General features: G+C 37.2%; 1 protein-coding gene and 1 pseudogene across 1 annotated transcript in view; both read right to left on the bottom strand.

Moving 5' to 3' along the window:
• Positions 1–5,000, bottom strand: part of LOC122353861 (G protein-coupled receptor 137Ba-like) — a 1,117,577-nt gene that overhangs the window by 659,111 nt on the left and 453,466 nt on the right. The window lies entirely within an intron of this gene.
• LOC122354008 overlaps positions 1–5,000 on the bottom strand; it is a 29,224-nt pseudogene that overhangs the window by 23,689 nt on the left and 535 nt on the right.

The following is a 5,000-nucleotide window of genomic DNA, read 5'->3' as shown; positions in this document are numbered from 1 at the left end:
ACTACTCCCGCGCTCCTCCAGACCGCTGAATCTTCTCTTCTGTCTTGGGAAGGAAAGAAATAAACAAGAGAGGAAGGAAAAATAAGCTTGAAGTCATTCAGATCAATGAATCTCTGAAGACTGCAGCTGTCAGAGCTTCAGCTGGGGAAATAGAGCAGCGTTAGGTGACAAGTTATCAGTGTCACATATCAGTGTCTCCCAATATACATTCAGCTAAAGTATAAACACAGAAGAAATCAATAAAATGTATTCAAACAAACCCTAATCTATAAAAAATAAAAAAGGAAAATAAGCAGTAAACATAATATCATATTTAAAAAAAAAAAAAAATAAATAAAATATAAAATTAAAACAAACATTTTTAATAATATATGAAGATGTATAAAAATGTATAAAAAATAAACTAAAAAGGGAAAAATAAAAATAAAAATAAATTAAAATAATACAAAAAAATGTAATGAATATAAAATACACATTACGTAAAACAATTTTTTTAACATATTAAATAAAAACTAAATAAACCGCAAAGTAACAGTGAAATCCCAAAATATAAATGACGTCCCAATCCCAATCCACATGCTCAGAACCTGATTTGCAGAATTTAACATCTTTGTTGACCCTTCAACAACATTGTGATTCGCCAATCAGATTTGAAGAACTTGTTCTTATTTTTTGTGAAGTTTAGGCTTATAATCAGTGTTTCACACACACACATCTCTCAATCACACCAAACTGAAGCGGTGTCACTTCAGCGTGTAAATCAGTCACGACAGCGTAAACTGCTGTCTTGTGTTTAATGTACAATCCACGTAGGAAACACAGAATCAGCCATTTGAAGGGTCTTTCCTCTGGAGTGTGTCGCTGTAATTACAGACGTACACTGTGCAGTCAGCAGCAGCACGCAGCGGTCCAGAAACACTGTGATCTACAAACCACATCAATAAACGCCTTTTTAAATTGCCTTTGGTTATAGATGACGGAAATGAGAGACTGAGTGATGGTCGAATATACACTGTGGAAGACTGGAGAAGCAAAATTGCCCGTGAACCCAGTAGGAAGCTCATCAAAGCTCTATTTCCTGTTTCCATTCTACTACAGGAAGAAGCAAAGCATCAAGTAGTTAGACTTTTAGACAGCCCTCAATAACTGCCCAAAACTCAAGGTAGGCTACTGGTTAGTGATCACCAGATTAAACTGCAGCTCTTACTAGCTCAGTCTTTAAAATGATGTACGTGGAACTTATGCAACCAAGTTGAAAAAGACAATGCCAGCAGCTCTGTCTATTTCAGCAACCTTAATAAGCAGCAAATAATACATGATCGATTCAAAAGAAAACGATACGAGAGAACATTTCTGGCTCCATTCCGCACCGGCGAGGGAAGGGAAAAAAAAAAAAAAAAAAACTCTAAACAAAGAAAAGCAAGAGGAGGAAGAGCAGGGTGAAAATAGAAACACAGTGGTGATGTGCACCGACAGCAGCAGAAACACAGCAAATATGTTTCAGAGATAATGAAACACACTGTTTCATGAAGCAGATGGCTTGTGTGAGCGGTTTTAAATTCACTCACTTCTCTGCCAAAGAAATGTCAGCAGCTCATGAAGGTTTTTGGTGCGTTTAGCTGCACCTGGATAGTCAAGCGGGATGTACAGATGGGTGACTGCTATTTCTATAAACCAGAACCTGATTTATAACGATCCAAAACTACTAGCGTCATCAAGAGACACTCCTGAAAGAATATAATTTAAAGGATTGTGATTCATTAATTCATTTGGCACGTACGTCAACTAAAATATTTGGACATGGCCTGTTTCTACTAAAGGACGTAAATTCTGAAAGCAATGCTCAAACTTAATGAAACTTGGGACATACGAACAGCAGGACAATTTGAGGACATGCACCAATTTTCATCCAATTCTGTCCATAGGCGGGCGCTATAACTAGGAAATCATTATGAATCTGCAACTTTGAGCAAGGAATTTCAGTTCTCGGACAATGTTCATGTTCTACCAAACCGTGGCCATTTATTTAGATCCTCAAGATTGCAAAATATGACTAGAATTTGAGTTGTTGAGCTGTGTTTGTCTTTATTTAGCATGAATAGAGCAATGGGCCTGGGTCTGAAAAGGTTACTTTTTGCAAGACTATAGTTCCTCCAAAAACAGACCTAAATTTCATCCCATGAGACTCTTGATAACTATTTCATCTTTAACCAGAGGTGGTGGTCTTTCTGTTGACTCAGATTTGTTCTTAAAACCTGTGGTTAGCAGAAAGTGATGGTGAATCTGAGTGATTCTACTCAAACATCAAGTTTGTAGCGATTACTGGCCACTTCTGGCCACCATAAGTGGTACAATATGAGAGGGCTTTATTGATTGGATACAATGGTGTGCACTGATGCCAGTCATTTCAGTTCACAGTGTGGAACAGGGATTCTGGGGATTTTCTCCACATCTGCCAAACCCTGTCATTTTAAAAGACATGGGATTCAAATACAGCCAGCATGAAATGCTCTCCTTTTCACCCCGGTTTTCTTTAGCTTGGCATTTCACAAGTAAAACACCTTACATACATCTTCTACAAATAATAAACAATCAGGCAGTTTTGACTCATGATATATCCTTACCTGTCAGCATCGGGTCACCAGGGCCAGGCGGCCGTAATCCCATGCCACTTTCCGCAAGATGGAGAAGACAAAAAGAAGAACCTGAGAGGTGGAGATACAGAGACAATCAGTCATGTGATAAAGAGAGAAGGCAAGCTAATACACAAATTCAGTAATAAAAGGAAATGTGCTCAAGGCCAAATGTTTACAAGCATATTGTGAAATAAATCATTACCGTGACATGAAATTGTCTGTAAAATAATGTAAAAGTCATACTTGGGTGAAAAGCACTCTTAAAGGGACATGATTTAAGGAATTTGTATTTATTAATTCATTCAGCATGCAAGCATGAGCCAATTAAATGATAGATGAAACACATTGAACTTTTTCCATATGAAGATGGAATTGATGAAAATTGGTGCGTTCCTTGAATTGCCGTAATGTTCTTATGTACAGATGTCATTAAGTTTAATCATTATGTTCAGAAGATACATTCATTAGTTTGGGCATGGCCAACCTCTACTAATGAATGTATCTTCTGAACATAATGATTAAACTTAATGACATCTGGTACATAAGAACATTACGGCAATTCAAGGAACGCACTAATTTTCATCCAATTCCATCCATAGGGGCGCTATAACTAGAAAATCCCGATTAATCTGGCGTTTGGAACAAGAAAGTTCAACACTGGACAAGTCATTTACTGTGACCTTTTAATGACAACAGTGACCAGACTGAATAAAAGAAAAGTGCAGTTAGTAAATCTGAGAATAAATCAGGGCTTAATTGTTCTGCTGATGTGGTCTGGGGCTTTTAATCAGGTTTATATTGACCTGAGCAGAGATGAAGAACTCGCTTGCCGCTTACACTGTTGTGTAGCTCGCAACTGAAGACATCAGCGAGAAATGTAGGTCAAGAGGGCAGCCAAGGTGCCGAAAGTTAGGAAAGCTGACAGAGTTAGTAGGTTAAACCACTGATGTTACGCAGCTCTGACAGCCACTCGCTTCAGCTCTATCTGCCGTGTACAATCAAAATGCAAGGTCACTTGATTTTTCCACATGAAGAGGTCATGTAAATATAACTCCGACCAGACAACCAGAATTGTGGGTCAATCCATTGGTGCCAGGGTCAGCATTCTAAAATTCTGTTCCATTAGTATAGCACAGCACAGCAGATTATTTAGATCCAACTTATTTTAAACAAAGCATGATTAATAGATGGAGTTAACTGACTGCATGTAGACAGGAAAAGGCTGAGCTTGTCATCTCTCGTAATGCCAATTGTCGCCACTAGATGCATAATATAGTTGAACAGTTTAATCATTTTGCTGTGCTCTGGTATTTTATACAGCTTATATCAAATTATTATTGTCTTCTTCAACAAATGGAGCTCAAAGACATCGAGGTGCACATTTTTCCCCATACACAACACTTACCAGGAAGCACATAAAGTCCAGAGCGAGGACAGTGGGAACCCCTCCGAAGGGCAAGCCTTGTAGCACGGTACTGCGGATCCGGGCTGAGTAGCAGTAGTCTTTGGAAGTATTGTTGTAACAGTTGGCCTGACTCGTACAGGTCGGGTTCCAAACTCCACATCATCTTGACCAGATGTTTCACCTCAAATCACTGCAGCATCCTGATAAAGAATCTGAGGAGAAGATGAAACAGATAAGATATTACACTCATTAAATATTAAACTTATTAAATATATAATAAAAAATGTAAATACTTATTAGTTGGCTGATAGATTGCCATACATCAGCCAAAATATAATAAGCGCCAATAAAAGCTTTTATTTTGACCATGCTAAGAACAGAAACTCCCGAGCATGCATGCAAGCATAACCTTTAACTATACAAACTATTCATGTTTTTTTAACCATTTCTTTGTAAAATATAAGTTATTATTATTATAATTCTTCGAAATTAAAAGCAAACTATTAATGGTTTTAATTATTTCTTTGTAAAAAAAAAAAAATTTGTAATTTGGTTTCAACCAAGTTCAGTTAAATTTTTCATGTTGATTCATTTTACAAGTTTATAGTTTATAATTTAGTAAACCTATAGCCAACACTAGTACATTGGCAGATATTTAATCAAGTGGAGCAATTCTAACTCTGCAAGGACAGTCTGTTGCTTCTGACTCACAACCTTTAACTAAGTTACGCTTTATTAAAAGTATCTGCTAACTACTATTCAAATGCAATTTTTGAGTGGTGAAGGGTAACGCCACTCATTTCTCCGATAACAAAGGCAGACACTGTGTTACGCTTTTATAGGCGCTGTAAAAAAACAAAACAAAAAAACAAATCAGTAACTGCCTCTCCACTGGATGCAACGAATGCCTCGTGTAATGGCTTTTATTGTTTTTGCATCATAGCATCACATTATACTAA

Source organism: Puntigrus tetrazona, chromosome 11 (assembly GCF_018831695.1).
Source record: "Puntigrus tetrazona isolate hp1 chromosome 11, ASM1883169v1, whole genome shotgun sequence".
Taxonomy (NCBI): domain Eukaryota; kingdom Metazoa; phylum Chordata; class Actinopteri; order Cypriniformes; family Cyprinidae; genus Puntigrus; species Puntigrus tetrazona.
This window is presented reverse-complemented; position numbering and strand designations above follow the sequence as displayed.